This window comes from Protopterus annectens, chromosome 11.part0, assembly GCF_019279795.1.
Source record: "Protopterus annectens isolate FY-2018-M chromosome 11.part0, PAN1.0, whole genome shotgun sequence".
NCBI lineage: Eukaryota > Metazoa > Chordata > Ceratodontiformes > Protopteridae > Protopterus > Protopterus annectens.
The window spans coordinates 218,349,407-218,372,368 of NC_056745.1; the positions used below are offsets into that span (position 1 = coordinate 218,349,407).

General features: G+C 41.4%; 1 protein-coding gene and 1 non-coding gene across 2 annotated transcripts in view; one reads left to right on the forward strand and one right to left on the reverse strand.

Annotated features, from left to right (window-relative positions):
- The window catches only part of FGD6 (FYVE, RhoGEF and PH domain containing 6), a 1,320,563-nt gene that overhangs the window by 529,336 nt on the left and 768,265 nt on the right, over positions 1 to 22,962 (forward strand). The window lies entirely within an intron of this gene.
- TRNAL-UAA lies at positions 10,024 to 10,106 on the reverse strand. Its single transcript has one exon. It is a non-coding gene; the product is annotated as a tRNA-Leu (tRNA).

The following is a 22,962-nucleotide window of genomic DNA, read 5'->3' on the forward strand; positions in this document are numbered from 1 at the left end:
ACACTCAGCTCCAAACTCTGAATCTTGCAGCATGGCTAATCAACTAATTTCACCAATCACATCTCTCCGTAAACCTGTGATGGATGTCCTTTTGGAGGCCAGAAGGCCTAGTACCAGAAAATCTTATGCTGATAAATGGAAGAGATTCTGTGCCTGGAACCAAGCACAAGGAATAAACACAGCAATGCCCAATATTCTTCAGATTTTGCAATATTTAACTGAGATGCTTCACAAGTGCCTATCTTTTTGTTCTATAAAAATCCATGCCTCTGCCATCTCGGCTCATTACAACACAGAGCCTCCTCTCTTTTCTCATCCCTTGCTAAGGCAGTACCTCAGAGGGTCCAAAAATTTGAGACCTCCCAGGAGAGCACCAACTCCTGCATGGGACCTCAATTTTGTGCTGGAAAAACTCACCCTACCTCCTTTTGAACCAGCTGCTACTGCAGACAAAATTTCTTTTTTGGAAGACAGCCTTTCTTTTAGCAGTCACTTCAGCTAGAAGGATTTCAGAACTACAGGCTCTCATGGCAGTGGAGCCTTTTTTTATCTTTTATCCAGACAAGGTGGCCCTCGGGACCAATCCTTCTTTTATGCCTAAGGTGGTATCCAGTGTGGCTCTTAACCAGACCATTATCTGCCAACTTTTTTCCCAAATTCGCAAAACAAGGGGGGAGCGGATTCTGCATTCATTGGATGTACACAGACAACTAAGATTCTACTTAATACTTAATCAGGACAAAATATTTAAGAAAGTCTGAGCAACTACTGGTGGTATTTGCTGCAGGGGCAGAGGGGAAGGCAATATCAAAGCAGACTATTTCAAAATGGATAAACCATTGTATTCGTTTCTGTTACATGCACCATGGTAAACCTGTCCCCAAGGGGATCAGATCCCATTCCACCAGGGCTGCATCTACTTCTGCAGCTTTTCTCAGAGGGGTTCCTACCAGAGACATTCTGGAAGCTGCTACTTGGAGTTCAGTTCATACGTTCACAAAACATTACCATTTACCTCTCTTTTCTAAATCCAGAGCAGGCTTTGCCACTGCTGTCCTGCAGGGCCTTATAGCTGCTCCTAGTGCTGTATAACTCCATCCACCCATCCATAGCTTTGGGATTCTACCCAAATGTAATGACTGCAACAGTGAAACATGGAGAACATAGTACAGTTGTGTACACTTACCATAAATGTAGATGTTCGAGTATATTCACTGTTGCAGCCCTGGTTACCCACCCACCAGCCCACTTTCTTCTTTATTATTATACCTCTTCTTTCCTTCACTATGGTCAAAAGCCTTTGTGGTGTATTTGCTTTTAGTCGGAGGCAAATATTTTGTTTTCTAAAATACATGCATATATATATATATATATATATATATATATATATATATATATATATAATTTGCCCCCCATTTGGGGGGCACCTGACATCTGGGGCAAGAAAAACTGATTAAAATGGCGTCAGATGCAGGTTTTATACCCCTGACGACCTGACGTCATGGAAGAGGAGACGGCAACCGACGCAGGACCCAAGACTTTGTTATTCAGGCCGACTGAGGGCATCCTGCCAGCAGATTACCCAAATGTAATGACTGCAACAGTGAATATACTCGAACATCTACATTTATGGTAAGTGTACACAACTGTACTTTGTAATTGGATTTGATTTGGATTTGGATTATGTATGATAGCGTGATTTACACAGATTTACAGTTTAAAGCATTATTTATTTCATAGACCACAAGTTCAGGTAGATTTTTTGCTGTCTTACATAATGCTTAGTCAGCTTACAAATCAGGAGTGTCTCCTCAAACAGGTGGAAAAGTGTAACAGAGAAAATGTGACTTATTTTCTGGTATTATTAGAATTCATAATTATATCAATAACTTGAAAATAAGGTGTGTTTATGGTACTCCATGGAATCAAATTAATCTTTGCATAATATTGTAAATGATACCTGCAGTCTACATGCTACTGATTTCCAGGTGTTATGTACTTGTTTACTAATGCATTATGCATGTCAGCATACATTTATTTACTTGGCCTTTGTTGATTGGGTTAGTCCCACATGGCTAGTGTCCTCTCTTCATATTTCTGTAAATGTCTCAGGCATTCATAGGCATGTAGTAGGCTAATGACCACTGATGCCTTTTTAAGCCTAACCATGTATCCCAAATCTCTGACAAGTTCTGGTGCCTTTGATAAATATAAGCAGGGGCTTGGGAGATGAAACATTTACAAGCAGGCGCCTGGGTGATGAACCATTTGCAGGTTGCCTTTATCCATTAGTGACATAAGTGCCAAACTAGTGATGAATTTCCTTTTCCCCGTGTAATTGTCCAAATTATACTTGAATTGGGGTATGGAGAAACTCAGCTTCACATGGTTACCTGTTGCAGAGTAGTAGTAATTTCTGGGATATATACTTGTCTCTCCAGTAGGTCCTATCTATATCACAGGCAAGTTTTTAAGTCTTTAGAATGGGTAATTCTGGTGCTGTTTGTTTTACAAATATGCAGGAGGTTCATCAGGTTGGGGTCTGACCATGCCTTATATGCCAGGCACAGATATCCCCTCAACAGCCTTTAGGAGTTGGCTGCATATTGAGTAACAGCTTAATTTCAGCACTCCCAGTGAGAAAACAGAAACTCAGAAAGGAGCGCCAGTGAAGTCAGTGAATTTGTCTTTTCAGTTAATTTCAATTGCTGGCTAGTAAGTGCACTGCTTGCATGCCAGCAAAGAAGAAATTTAGAGAACCTGAAAGAAAATGAATAACAAAAGGTGAGGAGAAAAGACTGTTTGGAAAAAATCCTACAACTGTTCAGCAAAAAACAGTTCAAGCTCTAGCTTTGGTGCAAGACACGACTTCCAGTAATCTAGAGGGGAAAAAAAAGTCAGATGTGCTCTGAGGTGATAAAATAAATGAAACACTGAAGAAGTTCATCAATTCAAACAACAAAAGGCTGGAAAATGGAAGAAGCTTTAAACAGATATTCATATGAGCTGATAAAACTGCAAAATATCACAGATCAAAATGAAGAAAAGGCTGGCTAAGTATGAGACTGCTCAAGAAGAGATGTTTCAAAAAGTTGTACAGTTAGAGAACAGAATATAGGGAAAATCTGAGATTTTCTGCTGTACCAGAGAAACTGGAAGGAACAGACTATTAATTTTATGAAAGCTGAAATAAACGACTGGATTGTTGTTCCACATCAGGAGTTTTTAATTGAATGGGCATATCATATGTATGCTCCAAATCTGGCCACAAGAAAGCAGCCAAGACCTCTGGTAGTAAAGATGCAGTCTTACAAACAGAAAGAGATGACTGTGAGAAAACTGTGGCAGAAGGACAAAGTATTAAAAGTTGGAGATAGTAGAGTGTCTGTGGGAAAAGATTACTCACTGTACACCAGGCAGAAGAGGAGTAAATTTATAGCAGTAATCGAGGAATGTTGAGAAGCAGGTGCGAGATTCAAGCTGATGTATCAGAATATTTTTGTCCAGGAGGGTCAAAGTCAATTTTTTGATGCAGAGCATGCCAAGGTGGACATACAAATGTTTGTCCAACAAAAAGTGAGCTATCAAACAGAAGGGGATTCTTCTTCATCTGATAATAAAGCTGATAGACTGTGCCAGTGAAACCTTTTCAAGTGTTCCACGGAAAATGATTGAGAGACCGAAAAAAGCATAGTAGTTGACTTAGAAGAACCAGGAGTATGTTGGAAATAAACCAGACTGGAGTTGGGAGATGGAGTTCAACAAGAAGAAAACCAGCAACTTGGAAATTGATGAATAAATGTGGTATTATAAAGTATCAGTTGCATTTGTGAAATATGGAGGAATAAGAAAACCTGGAAATATTGGACTTTTTTATTTTGTTAAACTTGGAGACTGCAAAGCATGTGCTATATTTCATTTCATTAATGTTTAGAAGAACATTAAGGAGAGGGTGAAGAGGAAGGAAGGCTGTAACTGTAAGTAAAACAATTTTTGTACTTGAGTATTTTTATAAAACATGACATACTGCATGTTGTATAGTAAAGCTTTTTCAGTTTTTGTGTTTCTTTTTGTTCATTTTTAAAAAAAAATGTAGGTACTGCAATGTAAAAAGAGAAGAAAGCCTGGACAGAAGGGCATAATACAAGTAAAACTGATGTGCTTTTTCTTTTCCGTATGAGAATGACTGGATTAAAGACTTTGGCTTGATTTAACAACAAATTTTAAGTGGATGCAAATAAATGAAAGAATATCGAATCTTATGAAAAATCTTCCTTTAACTGTACACAGTACAACATGAGAAGCTTGTAGATGAATGCAACTGTGTTTCTGGTTCTCATATTTCTATGGAGACAAGCTGATGAGGGCAATAAAAACAGAATATTTTTTCCAGTGGCTAAAAGGTAATGTTTTCTGAAACATTCACATTGTCTTACCTTTATTCATTTCTCAGATGTAGAAAACAATGTCAGAGAATGCTTAGTGTATGTAGAAACACAGGCTGTATGTACCATGCATCTTACCATGGGTAATCTTCTTTATAGGTTAATTCAAACCTGTGAGTGTAGCTGTTAATCTGGGACAGTTGTTCCTATTAGGAGGGCTAAACTTCATTATTTGAAGATGTACATAGTTTTGCGTATTTCTATTAAGTCAGTAGGTTAGGGGGGAGGATTCTGGAGTGCTTGAGGGTTTTCATTAAAACGAAAAAAATTTATAAGCTGTGACATAAGTTTAAATGGATATGACAGGAAACAACTGTATAAAAGATCAACTGCTAAACATTACTTCATGCATATAACACAAAATCTGAAACTACACTTAAAAAAAAGCTGTTTTACATAGTGGGTAGGAATAATAACTTCTTATCGTGGAAACACTTTCCATATTATCTTTGAATGTGAATGGTCTCACTGCAGTATCCAAAAAAGAGAGTAGCAAACTATATTAAAAATATTCAGAGTGCAAATAGCTATACTGCAAGAGACACATTTGGAATGAAGTGAGCATGTGAATTTGATAAAGAAAGGATTTCAGGATTGTTTTCCAGCAGAATATTTGGGACAAAAAGGGAAAGGGGAATACTTTTATTAATTGCTAGATGAGCTCCAATAGTGATAGAATAGGGGAGAAGATATTGGTAGATTTGTAGTAGCAAGGGAGGAGGATTACACTAGCATGTATTTATATTCCACTTAAAACTGCTACAGTGGAGTTAAAGAAAATTCTGTGAGAAGTCATCTTTCAGCAGGGAATATTATATATAGATGGGGAATGGAATTTGCTATCAACCATGAGGGTGTATCTGGGGGACCTAGAAGGGAAAATATAACACAAAAGGGTAGATATTTGAAGACCTATATGAAAATATTTGGTATGGAAGATGTGAATTCAGTAGTAGGAGCTTGGAGGGAATTTACATATTATTCCTCAAAGTACAAAAGCTGAGCTAGGCTAGTCAGAGATTATATTTCACAACATGTACATTTAATTGAAAGTTTTGATATGCAGCCAATAAGTATATCAGATCATGCGGCAATAATAAATAAAATAAAAATGCAGGTTAATGAAACAAAAATGAGACACTGGTGCTTCCCTGCCTGTCTGTTAAACAGAGAGGAATTTAAGAAATGGGTAGTGGAAATTATTCAGGCACTGTTAGGGAAGATAGAAATTTCTTCAAAAAATATAGCTAGGGAGTGGGATAAAATGAAAGTGGAGTTTAAAAATATGGTGGAAACTGAGAGATATGGTTAAGAAGCAACAAGAATTGTTTAGATTGACTTTCACAGGTTAAAGTATTGCAGAATCAGGGGTATCTCACAGAAAAAGAAGAGGTGCAACTGCAGAGTGCTAAAGAGAAAATAAGGGACTACCTTGTTAATGTGTGCGAGTTTAAAAAGATTGCTGTTAAGCAACTGTTTTTTGATGATAACTCTACAGTGCAAAAGATTTTAGCACAATGACTCCAGTGACAGAAAGGAAAAAGGGTGGTTACCAAGCTTAGGGCACCTATAACAAGAAAAATAACCAGAGATCCTGTAGACATATTAGAAATATTTCAGAAATTTTATAAAAATCTGTACAAAGCAGAGAATTGCAAAAACCAAGAACAAGTACAAATGGAGTTGTTGGAAGAATTAAACACACTAAGCTTAGAGGTAGATGAGGCTCAATTACTAACAGCTGATATAGGAGGAGATAAGATAAAAATGGTGATGTATAACCAATCTACAGGAAAGTCTCCAGAAACAGATGGCATTTTTCCTGAAGTTTGGAAGCTGTGAGGGAAGAAAGTGAATAAAATCTTGAAGTTTTTGTTTTCCTCGCTTGCCTAGAGGAAAGTAGTTTTTTATTCAGGCATGTTAAAGGGTCAGCTCCCAGTGTTCACTCCTGTCTATCTGATGAATCTGGGCATCTTGGGGCAATGTAGCAATTGCCTCATGTACACAGACAACCCTCTCCTCCTACTACCCAACACCACAACCTGTGAGAGATGCACTTATCTAGCCAAACTGGAGGTAAAGTTCTCTCCATCCAAGACTGAACTTGTCAGTCAAGAGGCGAAGGTAAACACTTGCATTACACCACACTCATCACATAGTCCCACTAAACCTACACCACCAAAATCCACACATAGAAACACAAAAACATTTGTGGAAGCTCTCAATAATAATCTGCTCAAGCAACAGAGATCTCCAAAGCAGAAATGCAAGCAACCTCCACCCCCCAACACAATCCAAATGACACATAGCCCACAGACTCAGTGTACCAATAAACCACAGCCCATAAGGCAAAACAACGTACGCAACACACTAGTCATAGGTAACTCTGTAGTCAGGCACACTGATGTCCCACTCACCAGGCTAAACAAGGAGAAGGTTACTGTAAGCTGCCTGTCAGGTGCCAGGATCCACCACATAAACCCACGACCTCAGGTCACTCCACGACGAGTACAAATATGACTCTGTCATTGACCATGTTGGTGTGAACGACCTGAGGCGTACCTCCCTGGACTACATGAAAAGAGACATGGAAGAGCTTTCCGATCATGTAGCCCAGGCTGGTATGACCCTAGCCCTGAGTAGCATCCTGCCATCGCCCAGAATGATACCGCAGTACAAGAACAAAATGATTGACTTCAACAATTGGCTAAGCTTCTGGTGTCATTCTAAGGGGATCCAGTATCTGTCTGCCTGGGACGACATGGTCGACAGACCACGATGCTTTGCCATAGATGGCCTGCACCTGTCACCCCTGGGATTCTGGATACTGGCTAAGGGTGTTGCTGCCCCTATAGTGCCTTTTTTAGGCAAGGTTCAAATGACAAATTCACCACCATAACAGGAACAGGCAAGCAAAAACTGAGGGTAATGCTACTCAATGCTAAAAGTCTAAATCTCAACATGCACTGTCGAGGCACTCATTAAAATGGAGAAAATCGCTATCTGTGCAGTGACTGAAACCTGGTTCAAGGGTTTAGAGAGTACCCCTGCATTACCAGGCTATTACTCGTACCATACATTTCGGCCATCTAACCTGGACCAGAACACCAAAGGCGGAGGTGTGTCCATATTCATTAAGGATATCCACACCTCCAGGCTAGTTGCGCAGCATAATGCATCCGAGGTTATCCAAGTGCAACTAACTCTGAGCAAAACTGCAATCCAAATTGTAGCTTGTTACAGATCCCTCACCATTCCCCAGGATTCCCACTCCTCTTTTCTTGATATACTCGAAAATATTAGGGTTCAACCAAACACCCTAATAATGGGCGATTCCAACTACCCCACCATTAACTGGGAAAACTACTCATGTACCAACTCCTTTGCTCAAAGCTTTCTGGAATTCATAAATTCCAATGCCCTGGATCAACTTACCACACCCCCACCAGGGGTAACAATATCCTAGACCTAGTCATTACCAACATGAGTGACCGGTGTTCCACACCTGATGTCAACTCTTTGGTTAGATCTGACCATAAGCTAATCACCCTAGATATCCGCATCCCGCCCACCCCTTCATTAAGGAAACCACGGTAATAAATTTCTCCAAAGCCAACTTCATGCTTAAGACAGAAGTGGTGAACGTCATGACACTCATGCAAATGGGACAGTACAGTTGTGACTGCTGAATCCTACACAAATGCACTCTATAAGCACTTACACGAGTGCATGGTTTGTGCTATCCCAAACAGAACCAAGACGCTATCCTCCAGAAAAGGAAGCCAATCTGGTGGTCCCCTGGCATAAACAAAACTCTATAACAGAAGGAAGAAACTGTTGGAAAAGAGAGTAAAATCCCATGAGTGGAGGAGCTCCCTGGTCAGCCTCAGTAAGAAGCTGAGATCCCTCACAAGGCATTCTGTAACTATGTCAAGAATCTAAATGGCAATGCTCAGATCTGCTCTGAGCTACAACAGAATGGCATTAAATATCTGATCCCAAGGATATTGCCAATATCCTGGCAGATCAATTCAGTGCCAACTTCACCCCCCCCTCTCACCCCCTAAACGGCCCATCTCAATACCGGAAGATTGCCAAATTCAGGTAATAATGGCCACACAGGTAAAATAACGCACTCTCCAAAGTTTAAGAATACAGCATCCATGGGACCAGATGACATCCTGGGCTGTGTATTACATGAACTACAAAATGAACTGGCACCTCACCTAAGTGTCATGTTTAATCATAGCCTCACCTCAGGCTTCATGCCCACTGAGTGGTGCACAGCTACAGTTATCCCACTCCACAAGGGGGGATCCACCTTGGATCCCGGGAACTACCACCCCATCAGTCTGACGAGCCTGATCTGCAAGGCCATGGAATGTATTGTCATGGAACTTCTAAACAAAGACATTGGCAACCTTCAAACACTGGACCCCACCCGGTTTGGGTTCGTGAAGGGCCAATCTTGTCTCCTGAACTTGACTGACTGATTCGAATCAGTTTCCAGAGCTGTGGACGAGGGCCAAGTGGTCCACACAGCCTGTCTGGACCTCGCCAAGGCCTTGGACACCATCCCCCACTCTGGAATAACAGATAGACTTACTAAGCTGGGTATTAATCCCTACGTCACTCGATGAGTTGCCAACTGGCTTACTGATAGAACCCACACTGTAAAAGTAGCTGACTCCAAATCCAGCTCCAGACAAGTGGAGTACCTCAGGGTTCATTCCTGGGACCGCTCTTGTTTGGTTCATAGGTTCATAGGTTCATACTAGGCTATCTGCCCGAGGGCATTTACAAGCCTAGCCCATAGTTTTGTGGCTTACGCCACCCCTTTAGTATGGGGAACTATACCCATTATTTTGCTGTGCCTCTGTTGAGCAGTGACACTGAGGTAATCCCTGGAGTATATCTGCGATCTCCCATCCATTGGTCAAGATTTCTCTTGAACAAGGCCAGCGAGGTGCTCTGCCTCACATATACCGGGATTTTATTCCACAGCATAGGGAGTCTTTGGGTGATGAATCTATCCCTCCAGCACGTCCTATTAATAGCCGTGTCGAGGTTTAAGTCTCCCGCCCTTGTGGCTCTGACGGATCTAGATTTTTTGAGGTGAAGCATATTCATCAAATCTGGGTTTGACATGGCCTTGTATGTTAGGCAAAGGTCACCTCTGAGCAAGCGGTAAGCGATTGAATAGAGCTGGAGTTCTTTCAGTCGGGCAGCATAGGACAGATGTTTGAGACCCTTTATCCTTTTGGTGAGGAACTTTTGTGGCCTCTCCAGCTGCTGCAAGTGTCGGGTCAGATACATTCCGAATGGGGCATTGTACTCAATCATTGGTCTGATGAGTGATGAGTATAGGGAGACTATGACCTCCCTTAAGCAGAGTCGCTCCTCATACTATTTAACATTATCATGTCTTGTGGGAAAGGACATCTTGATGAGGTGAAGCAAAACCTCTTAACTCTTCTTCAAGTTTATTGAAATCATTAATTCAAGGTTGTAACAAGGACAAGGTATAGCTGAAATCCGCTCAAGTTCCTACTGCTTAACCATTATTCCTGTAAAACTTTACCAGGAGTGGGGTTTGAACCCACGCGGACATACATCCATTGGATCTTAAGTCCAACGCCTTAACCACTCGGCCATCCTGGTGTGACCCACTTCTCTGAAGTACAGGCCAACACTAAGGGACTCTGGCTAACAAAGTTCGCAGATGACTGCAAACTGGGAGCCATTATTGAATCCCCAAATGATGTGGATACTCTACAAAAGGGCCTTACAGAAACAGATGCTTGGTGCCAGAGCCATGGGCTCAAGCTCAATGCCAAATGTATAGTTATCCCCTCTGGGAAAAACATGTACCCGTGAATTACCACATAGGTGGCAGTACACTAAACATGAAAGTGTGATAAGAGACACAGGAGGACAGTGGTCTCACCTTCGATAACCACATTGCCACAACAGACAGGAAAACCTATGTAGCACACCTCATCACTAAGGGCTTTTCATCCAAAAAAAGGAGGTCATTGTCCCAGTGTGCTCATCCCTCATTAGACCCATTATAGAATACAACATTTCAACATGTTATGTACCTCTCAAGACATATGCAACAATTGGAAAGGCCACAGAAATACCTCACTAAAAGAATCACAGGCCTAAAGCAGATGCCCTACGCTGACCGCCTTAAAAAACTCCAGCTAAACTCTGTTGCATATCGTCTACTCTTTAGAGGCAATCTCTGCTTAACATACAAGGCCATGTCAAACCCAGAGCTACTGGACATGCTACACTTAAAGAAATCCCAGTCCCTCAGAACCACATGCTCCAGGGATCTAAACCTTGTCATCACAATAAACAAAATGTGCTGGAAGGATAGGTTCATGACCCAGAGACTCCCCAGACTCTGGAATAGACTGCCTTTACATTTCAGGCAGAGCGCCTCTTTGGCCCTCTTCAAAAGGAACCTTGACGATTGGATATGAGAAAGGAAATTTACCCCAGGGATCACGTCAGTCGCCCTGCTAGATGGGGGTCCAGGGAAGTAAATAGTGTGGGAAGAAATAGCCAGGGAATTGTTATGGCTAGGCTTGTATAGGCCCTAGGGCCGATAGCCTAGTACCAACCTATGAACCTATAAGATCCTCCAAAGCTAGCTATGAAAACAGAATCATCACTGATTCTAAGGGGAACCACAAAGCATTCTATAGCTATGTCAAGAATCTCAATGGCAACACCCAGATTTGCTCTGAGTTATAGCACAAGGACACAAAAATTACAGAACCAACTGATATTGCCAACATCCTGGCAGATAGGTTCAGTGCTAACTTTACCCCCCCTCTCACCCCCTAAAGGGCCCATATCTATACAGGAAGAATGCAGAATCCCTGTAATCACATCTATGCAGGTAAAAGCTGCACACTCTAAAACCAAAAACACAGCATCCATGGGACTGGACAACATCCCGGGCTGCATTTTACACAAACGTCAGAACGAACTGGCTCCCCACCAAAAGCACCATGTTCAGTCATAGTCTCACATCAGGCTTTGTGCCCACTGAATGGTGCACAGCAACAGTTATCCCACTCCACAAAGAGGGAGCCACCACTGATCCTGGGAACTATCGTCCTATTAGCCTGATGAGCCTGGTCTGCAAGGCCATGGAACATATCATTATGGAACTCATAAACAAAGACATTGGTAACCTCCAAACTCTGGACTCCACCCACTTCAGGTTTGTGAAAAGCAGATCGACTTCTTTGAGGCATTCACCAAAGCCGTAGACAAGGGTAAGGTGATTCACACAGCCTATCTTGACCTCGCCAAGGCTTTCAACACCATCCCCCATTCTAGAATTATAGCTAAACTCACTAAACCAGGTATAAATCCCTACATCACAAGATGGGTTACCAACTGGCTCACTGACAGAACCCACACTGTAAAAGTTGCAGACTCCAAATCTGACTTCAAACCAGTGAGAAGTGGAGTACCACAGGGTTCAGTCCTGGGACCTCTCCTGTTTGGTGTCTACTTCTCTGAAGTACAGGCTAACACAGAAGGCCTCTGGCTAACGAAGTTCGCAGATGACTGCAAACTAGGAGCCATAGTTGAGTCCCCAAATGATGTGGACATCCTACAGAAGGGCCTCACTGAGACAGATGCCTGGTGTCAGAGGCATGGCCTCAAGCTCAATGCCAAAAAGTGCACTGTCATCCCCTTTGGTAAAAACTCTGTACCCATGAACTACCACATAAACGGCAGTCTACTTAATGCCAAATGTGTGATAGGAGACCTTGGGACCCAGGTAGACAGTAGTCTCTCCTTTGATAATCACATCACTATAGTAGTCAGGAAATCCTTCTATGTGGCACACCTAATCACAAAAGGATACTCATCCAGGAAAAAAAAAGGTCATTGTTCCCCTCTTCTCGACTCTCATTAGACCCATTATAGAGTACAACACCCCCTTTGGAATGTACCTCACAAGACATCTGCAGCAGCTGGAAAGGCCACAGAAGTACCTAACAAAGAGGATTACTGGCCTCAAACAGATGTCCTACATTGACCTTCTCAAAAAACTCCAGCTTTACTCTGTAGCATATTGCCTACTCTGAGGAGAGCTCTGCCTAACCTATAAAGCTATGTTAAACCCAGAGCTGTTGGACATGCTACACCTAAAGAAATCCCAGTCACTCTGAGCTACACGCTCTAGGGACCTAAACCTTGTCACCACAATAAACAGGACATGCTGGAAGGATAGATTTCTGTCCCAGAGACTTCCTATACTCTGGAACAAGCTACCCATCTGTGTTGAGCAAAGTTCCTTATTAGCACTCTTCAAGAAAAATCTTGATTACTGGATGGGCAGCAGGAAATACACCCCGGGGATCACTTCTGTGGCTCTGCTCGACAGGGGCACAGGAAATTTAACTTTTTTGGGTGGCGTAAGCCAGGGAACCTTATTGCCTAGGCTTACTTAGGCCCTTGGGCCGATAGCCTAGTACCTACCTATGAACAATATTTTAAAAGAAGTACCAGTATCTTGGAAGAAAGCTGTGATAGCTGTTATTACCTAAAGACAGTAAAGATCTGTCAGACCCAGCTTTATATAGACCGACTTAGATTCTAAACCATGATTATAAAGTGCTTGTATCTGTAATTGCTAAACGAGAGGCAAAGGTGATGCCTATGATTGCTAAAAGAATGGCAGAGGTGATGCCAAAATTGATAGATTGGGATCCATGTGGTTTTGTGGTGGGTCTGATGAAGTCTAACTAAGGGGTGAGACGGAAAGCACTTTATGGTTACTGTTTTTTATTGTTTTTATCATTTGTTTGAAGCAAAGTCTGAAGATTAAACTTGGAAACTACTACTGTGTACGTGCCTCAAGCCCTCTTGGCTGCATTCCTGTTTTTGCAGTTACCTGTTTCAGTATTCCAAGTCTGTTTTGTGGTGGGAAGGCAGATGTTTGATAACATTAATAAAACAGTGATGATCCAAAGGGAAGCAGAATGAAAGAAAATACCACTAGTGTTGTTCAGACTCGATGCAGAGAAAGCATTTGACAGAGTACACTGGGATTTTATGAGTAGGACAGTGGAAGCAGTTTTATTCCCTGACAAATTAATAAGGTTATTTAGGAGAATATATGCGGGATCAGAAGTAAAAATTAAAGTGGGGAGAGGTGGGTTTCTATCTGCTAAGTTTTGTTTGGACATCGGAACTAAGCAGGGAAGTCCTGTTTCCCTTTGTTATTTGTGTTATATTTAGAACCATTGGCAAAAAAATAAGGGAGTCAGAAATTGAAGTATGTAATTGATGTGGTAATTAAGAAAAGTTGTCTTTATTGGCAGATGATATTATTTTGCTCCTGATAAAACCAGAAAAGGACATTTCAGTGATGTGGAACATTCTGAAACAGTTTCAGGTCTTTTCAGAATAAAAAAATGAATAAAGATAAAACAAAGTCAGTAGCTGTAAAACATGTACCCACACATGAATTGGTTCAGCAATAGCCATATTTGTGGTGACATGATAAAATGAAGTACTTAGGAGTATGGGTTAAAAGGGATATTGTTATGGCAGCTAAGGATATATGGGAAGAGACTAAACAAAAGACAATATAGAAACTGAGAAATTGGAAGCTCTGTTTTATGGATATGGATAACCAGATGAGCAGTGAAAATGTTTTTAGTCCCTTTAGTTTTATATACAGGTCAGGCATATTTTTATCAGTCAGAGAAGTTGTAGATGTCAATTAATAGAGTTGAAGGATTTTATCTGGGAGGGGAAGAGGGCAAGAGTCAAGTAGAATAAATTGCTCTTTACAGTAGAACAAAGTGGTTTGGGATTACCTGAATTGAAAGATATTTCAGAACTACACAGTTAAGGCTGCTATACATGACATGAGCAAAAGCTATAATTTAAAATATAAAGGGATGAGGAAACTGAAGGGAAGCTCAAAACAATGAGAGACTGGGATTTTGGATGCAGACCTTTAAGGAGAATAACAATAGTCATACAGAATATCATATTCATAAAGTAGCAGAAAGTATTCCAAGGCCTACACCAACATGGGAAAGGAGAAAAGAGATTATGCTGATGGGGATGATTTTAATTAGGGGTACAGACAATAGACAAGAGGGGGCTGGAATTTAGTCGAGAAAACTGGCAAAGGAAACCAAGGTATTGGAAACAAATAATTGGAGAGGTGAAGGTAACAGAATGGGAAGAGGCCAAAAATTCATTTGGACTGCAGGCTAGAGATTGTCTTCCCTGTCGAGGACTGGTATCAGAGTACAGACAAAAAGAAAGGAATAGGAGGACCCTAAGTGAAAGACCAACAATGGTAGTTTTTAGTCAAATGTAGAACAGAGACTGCTGTTGAAAAGGGATAATTAAGACGTATAAAATATTGTTTAATAACTATATATATACATATATAACTATAACTATATATATACATATATAACTACATATATAACTATAACTATATATATATACATATAAAAATATTGTTTAATAACGCTTAAAAACCTCAGCTTTGGCCGGCTAAGAACTTGCTATATTCAACTGGACATATAAGAGAATTTAAGTACCTTTATCTGCTTTTTTTTTCAAAAAAATACAGTATTTAAATTGATTTTAACTGTGTGGAAGGAATATTAGCTCAACTGGAAGTTTTCACTCTGCTCTTCAGTGTGGAAGGAATATTAGCTGAACTGGAAGTTAGTCAGTGTTTGCTGAATTTTGTTATTTGCTAGTAATTACAGGTGTGGGGGTAGTCACATTCTTTGATTTCCTGTCCTTGCCTATTTAAGTGGTACAGTGTGAAATATTTTCTGCTTAAAAACCTCAGCTTTGGCCGGATAAGAACTTGCTATATTCAACTGGACGTATAAGAGAATTTAAGTACCTTTATCTGCTTTTTTTTTCAAAAAATACAGTATTTAAATTGATTTTAACTGTGTGGAAGGAATATTAGCTCAACTGGAAGTTTTCACTCTGCTCTTCAGTGTGGAAGGAATATTAGCTGAACTGGAAGTTAGTCAGTGTTTGCTGAATTTTGTTATTTGCTAGTAATTACAGGTGTGGGGGTAGTCACATTCTTTGATTTCCTATCCTTGCCTATTTAAGTGGTACAGTGTGAAATATTTTCTGCTTAAAAACCTCAGCTTTGGCCGGCTAAGAACTTGCTATATTCAACTGGACATATAAGAGAATTTAAGTACCTTTATCTGCTTTTTTTTTTTTCAAAAAAATACAGTATTTAAATTGATTTTAACTGTGTGGAAGGAATATTAGCTCAACTGGAAGTTTTCACTCTGCTCTTCAGTGTGGAAGGAATATTAGCTGAACTGGAAGTTAGTCAGTGTTTGCTGAATTTTGTTATTTGCTAGTAATTACAGGTGTGGGGGTAGTCACATTCTTTGATTTCCTGTCCTTGCCTATTTAAGTGGTACAGTGTGAAATATTTTCTGCTTAAACACCTCAGCTTTGGCCGGCTAAGAACTTGCTATATTCAACTGGACATATAAGAGAATTTAAGTACCTTTATCTGCTTTTTTTTCAAATAAATACAGTATTTAAATTGATTTTAACTGTGTGGAAGGAATATTAGCTCAACTGGAAGTTTTCACTCTGCTCTTCAGTGTGGAAGGAATATTAGCTGAACTGGAAGTTAGTCAGTGTTTGCTGAATTTTGTTATTTGCTAGTAATTACAGGTGTGGGGGTAGTCACATTCTTTGATTTCCTGTCCTTGCCTATTTAAGTGGTACAGTGTGAAATATTTTCTGCTTAAAAACCTCAGCTTTGGCTGGATAAGAACTTGCTATATTCAACTGGACGTATAAGAGAATTTAAGTACCTTTATCTGCTTTTTTTTCTTCAAAAAAAATACAGTATTTAAATTGATTTTAACTGTGTGGAAGGAATATTAGCTCAACTGGAAGTTTTCACTCTGCTCTTCAGTGTGGAAGGAATATTAGCTGAACTGGAAGTTAGTCAGTGTTTGCTGAATTTTGTTATTTGCTAGTAATTACAGGTGTGGGGGTAGTCACATTCTTTGATTTCCTGTCCTTGCCTATTTAAGTGGTACAGTGTGAAATATTTTCTGCTTAAAAGCCTCAGCTTTGGCCGGATAAGAACTTGCTATATTCAACTGGACGTATAAGAGAATTTAAGTACCTTTATCTGCTTTTTTTTTTTCAAAAAATACAGTATTTAAATTGATTTTAACTGTGTGGAAGGAATATTAGCTCAACTGGAAGTTATCACTCTGCTCTTCAGTGTGGAAGGAATATTAGCTGAACTGGAAGTTAGTCAGTGTTTGCTGAATTTTGTTATTTGCTAGTAATTACAGGTGTGGGGGTAGTCACATTCTTTGATTTCCTGTCCTTGCCTATTTAAGTGGTACAGTGTGAAATATTTTCTGCTTAAAAACCTCAGCTTTGGCCGGCTAAGAACTTGCTATATTCAACTGGACGTATAAGCGAATTTAAGTACCTTTATCTGCTTTTTTTTTTTTCAAAAAATACAGTATTTAAATTGATTTTAACTGTGTGGAAGGAATATTAGCTCAACTGGAAGTTTTCACTCTGCTCTTCAGTGTGGAAGGAATATTAGCTGAACTGGAAGTTAGTCAGTGTTTGCTGAATTTTGTTATTTGCTAGTAATTACAGGTGTGGGGGTAGTCACATTCTTTGATTTCCTGTCCTTGCCTATTTAAGTGGTACAGTGTGAAATATTTTCTGCTTAAAAACCTCAGCTTTGGCCGGCTAAGAACTTGCTATATTCAACTGGACGTATAAGAGAATTTAAGTACCTTTATCTGCTTTTTTTTTTCTTCAAAAAATACAGTATTTAAATTGATTTTAACTGTGTGGAAGGAATATTAGCTCAACTGGAAGTTTTCACTCTGCTCTTCAGTTGGTCCCACCCACCCTGTTTTTGTTTTGGTGTTAATCTTAGTGGCCTTGCAGCTGCCCGCCCCTCTTGTAAATTTGTGTTTGGATACTCCTTCTGGGCCCATCTCATTTGCTCACTCAACTGAGTGCTGTGAGATCATATTCTGATTTCAGGCACTCCTAGTGTGTACAAAGAGAGCATCTGGGAAACAGGGAAAAAAAAAATTTAAGCTTGTTTCCTGCCTTTCCTGTTAAGTGGTATAGACTATTTGTAGGCTTCTGAGCCCCCAAGCCCTTCTGTGTTGGAGGGAAGCCTTCTAGCTTAGTTTTTTTCCCTATAACTAGCCAGTTTTCTAGTTTCAGCACTCAAATCTGTTTCTTTGATCTTAGCACTTGTTCAGGAGAAAAAAAAAAAAATTTCATCTGCTTTTACTGTACTTGTGTTTCTACCTACTTTTTTTTACTTTTGCATCATCTTAAAAGTACACAATTGTATTTATTACTGCTTGGTGTAACTCATTCTAAGCCTTCTGGCTTAAACACTTGGGCTTCGGACCAGTTGTTTTGCACTGAGAGGGTTTGTGGTCTGCACTGTAGTGAGCTTACATCCTTCTAGGTTGGGAACTGCTGATTGAGGGCTCAGTGTCTGTTATTCTAAAAGTGTATTAATTCTGGTTTAAGCACTTGGGCTTTCAGGCCAGTTATTTTACATTAAGAGGGTTCATGGTCTGCACTCTTGTGGGAGGAGAGGCTGGACTCTGCCCTTCTGAGCTGGGAATTTCTGATTGAAGGCTTATAGTGCATGCATATCTGAACTGCTTCTTACTGAAGTTGGTGCGCCTTGTTTGCTGTGGCAGACTGGATTCGGGCCTGCTGGATCTAGCTTTGTTTGTGTAACTTGAGCACTAATCCAGGCATTCTCTAAAGTATTCAATTGTATTTATTACTGCTTGGTAGTAACTTTATTAAAGTTTAGCTGTCATTCTAAGTCTTTTGGATTAAGCACTTGGGCTTCAGACCAGTTGTTTTACATTAGGAAGGTTTGTGGCATGCACTGTGGTGGCAGGACAGGTAGCTTTCATCCTTCTAAGTTGGGAACTGCTGATTGAGAGCCCAGTGTCTGTTATTCTTAAAGTGTATTAGTTCTGGTTTAAGCACTTGGGCTTCAGGCCAGTTATTTTACATTAAGAAGGTTTGTGGTCTGCACTCTTGTGGGAGAAGAGGCTGGACTCTGCCCTTCTGAGCTGGGAATTTCTGGTTAAAGGTTTATAGTGCCTGAATATTTGAACTGTATCTTACTGAAATTGGTACACCTTGTTTGCTGTAGCATAGACTAGATCATCCAGGCCTGCTGAATATAGCTTTGTTTATATGCTTGTTGTTTGTTTGCTTGTTATTTCCCTGGAACGCTAATTCCACCTAATACGCGGCTTCTCAGCGCTTCTGTGGATCACTAGTGATATCTGCATTGCTTACTGTACTTATTTCCTTGTTTCACTTGAAAGAAAGTTACTGTTTGTTGTTTTTGTATTTAAGTTACCTGTAACACATTGCACTTAAGTTACCTGGCACTTGCTCACTAAAGCAATTATATAAGTCAGCACTAAAAATTAAAAGCACTACACCCTCACTCCCCACTGGCCCTGGTTTTCAATTATTAAGGAATTCCCAATATTATTCTAGCATGTCCAAAGGTCAGTTGTCAATCTCCTCTCTGGTCCAGCTGGTGAATCTGGGAATTTTGAGGCAATGTTACAACTGCCTCATGTACACAGACAACCCTCTCCTCCTCCCAACAAATTCCAACACATGTGAGAGATGCAATCATATAGCCAAACTGGAGGCTAAGCTCTCTCAACTCAGTACTGGCATAACCAGTCAGGAGGAGAAGGAAACCACACTCACTACAATTCCAGTCTCACATAGACCTACCATGACAGCAAACCAAACACATAATCACACAAAAACATACTCGGAGGCTCTAAATAAAGATCTGACAAAGCAGCAGAGACCTCCAAAGCAGACACCCAAGCAGCCGCTACCCCAAAACAAAACACGTGCAACACATATCTCACAAAGCCAGTGTGCCAAACAGTCACAGCCCTTAAGACTAAACAACACACCTGATACACTTGTAATAGGTGACTCTATCGTCAGGCACACTGACGTCCCGCTCACCAGGCTGAACAAGGAGAGGGTCACAGTGAGCAGCCTGTCGGGCGCTAGGATCCGCCACATAACACAAGCACTCAGGTCACTCCAAGGCAAGAACAAATATGACTCAGTCATTGTCCATGCTGGTGTGAATGACCTGAGACGTACCTCCCTGGACTACATGAAAAGAGACATAAAGGAGCTCTCTGAGCATGTAGCCCAGGCCGGTATGACCCTGACCTTGAGTAGCATCTTACCCTCACCAAGAATGATGCCACAATATAAAGACAAGATGATCAATTTCAACAATTGGCTTAAGTACTGGTGTCATTCAAAGGGGATCCAATGCCTGTCAGCTTGGGATGATATGCTCAACAAGCCACGATGCTTCGCTAGGGACGGCTTGCACCTGTCACCCCTGGGCTTTCGGATATTGGCAAAGGCTCTTGCTACCCCATAGTGCCTTTTTAGGCAAGGCTCAAAAGACAAACCCACCTCCATAGGTAACACAAGGGATAAGAAACTAAGAGTAATGCTACTCAACGCCAGAAGTCTAAACCTCAAGATGCACGCGAAACTCTCCTTAGCATGGAGAACATCGATATCTGTGCAGTAACAGAAACCTGGTTCAGGGCTCCCGAGAGCACCCCAGCACTACCAGGTTATACCTCATACCATGCTTTTCGCCCCAAAACTTGGACCGAACCACAAAAGGAGGGGAGTATCGATATTCATCAAAGATACCCACACCTCCAGGTTGGTGGCAAAGCACGAAGCATCAGAGACTATCCATGTGCAACTAACAGTGGGTAAAACTGCCTTCCAGTTTATAGCCTGCTACAGACCACCCTCCCAAACCCAGGAACCCCACTCGGCCTTCCTGAGAACACTGGAAAATATGAAGGTCTCTCCAAACACCATTATATTGGGCGACTTCAACTACCCAAACATAGACTGGGAGCATTACTCTAGCTCCAACACCCTAGCCCAAAGGTTCCTAGAATTTATAAACTCAAATGCTATGGAACAACTTGTTACCACTCCCACAAGAGGGGAAAACATACTGGACCTGATCATCACCAACATGGAGACTCTATGCTCCAGACCAGAAGTGTATCCCTCACTGGTAAGATCAGACCATAAACTAATCTCACTGGATATTCACATCCCGACCCCACCCCTGCCCAGAAAACCACAGTGAAAAACTTCTCTAAAGCAAATTTTACTCTCCTCAAAACTGAGTTGTAATCCTTCAAAGCCCCGGGCCTGTGGAAAATACGCCCAGACCGCAGAATCCTTTATAAACGCATTCTATGAACACCTTCAGGAATGCATGGATCATGCGATCCCAAATAAAACCAAGACCCAATCCTCCAAAGGCAGATGTCCTGTCTGGTGGACCCCAGCCATAAACAAACTATACAATAGAAGGAGGAAGCTACTAAATGATAAAGCAAAATCCCAAAAACGGAAGGCATCACTGATCAGTATTAGCAAAAAACTACGGGCACACATAAAATTGTCTAAGGCCAGCTTCGAGAGAAAAATTGCACAGGACGCTAAGGATAATCACAAGGCTTTCTTTAGTTATGTTAGGAACCTGGGTGGTAATTCCCAGATATGCTCAGAATTAGTCCAAAATGACAAAAAATACACCCAACCCACAGACATTGCCAACATCCTAGCTGACAGGTTCAGCGCAAACTTCTCCCCCCTCCCCACCAAAAGGGCAAATATCTATCCCAGCAGAGTGCTGCCCCCTGACATCTCAGATGCTCAGGTAAGAGCCGCCTCTCCAAAGCGAAAAACACAGCATCAATGGGACCAGATGGTGTCCCGGGCTGCGTCCTACATGAACTCAAAGAAGAGCTAAACCCAAACATAAAACTACTGTTCAATCTCAGCCTTACTACAGGATATGTGCCCAAAGAGTGGCGACAGCAACAGTGGTCCCTCTCCATAAAGGTGGTGCCTCAACAGATCCTGGAAACTATCGCCCCATAAGCCTGACTAGCTTGGTCTGCAAAGCTATGGAAAGGATCATCATGGACCTCATAAATAAAGATATTGGGGACCTACAAACACTGGATCCTACCCAGTTCGGCTTTGTTAAGGGCAGATCCTGCCTCTTAAACCTGGTTGATTTCTTTGAAACAGTCACCAAGGCCATTGTCGAGGGGAAGGTGGTCCACACAGCCTACCTGGACCTCGCAAAAGCCTTCGATACAATACCCCACTCGGGCATTATAGATAAGCTCACCAGCTTAAATATAAACCCCTATGTCACTAGATGGATTGCAAACTGGCTCAAGGACAAGAACCCACATGGTTAGAATTGCTGGAGCCATGTCAGACTCCAAACCAGTTACAAGTGGTGTCCCACAAGGCTCAGTCCTGGGACCTCTCTTGTTCGGTATATATTTCTCGGAGGTACAGGCCAACACGGAAGGACTGTGGCTGACCAAGTTCGCAGATGACTGCAAACTGGGGCCATAATCGACTCTCCATCCGACACAAGCATCCTCCAAAAGGGCCTCATAGAAACAGACAACTGGTGCCAGAGCCATGGCCTCAAGCTAAATGCCAAAAGTGTATAGTCATCCCTTTGGCAAAAACAAAGTGCCCACAAATTACCACATAGGTGGAAATCCATTAAGTACAGAAGAAGTAATTAGGGACCTGGGGACCCAAGTTGATAGTAATCTCTCATTTGACAACCACGTGGCCAAAGTGGTTAGAAAAACATTTTATATAGCCCACCTAATCATGAAGGGATTCACATCTAGATCAGGGGAGGTCATCGTGCTTCTTTACTCATCCCTCATCAGGCCCATAATTGAGTACAATGCCCCTTTTGGGATGTACCTTACCAGACACCTGCAGCAACTGGAAAGACCCCAAAAGTACCTCACCAAGAGGATCAAAGTTCTCAAACAGATGCCATATGCTGCCCGGTTAAAGAAACTCCAACTCTACTCAGTGGCATACCGCCTGTTCAGAGGCGATCTGTGCTTGACGTATAAAGCCATGTCCAACCCGGAATTAATGGACATGCTGCACCTCAGAAAATCCAAATCCCATCGAGCTTACACGCTCGAGAGACTTGAACCTCAGCACTGAAATAAATAGGACATGCTGGAGGGACAGATTCATAACCCAGAGGCTCCCTTCACTCTGGAATAAAATCCCAGTCCAGGTTAGGCAGAGTCCCTCATTGACTCTCTTCAAGAGGAATCTTGATGAGTGGATGAGAGATCGTAGGTTTACCCCGGGTATCACTTCTGTGTCACTGTTAGACAGAGGTACAGTATACTAACCTCGAAAAAGGGCATAGCAAAATAAATTTAAAATGGGCGGCAAAAGCCAAACACATTCTGGCTAGGCTTATAAATGCCCTAGGGCAGATAGCCTAGTATGAACCTATGAACCTATAGGAATCTGTCAGAGGAAG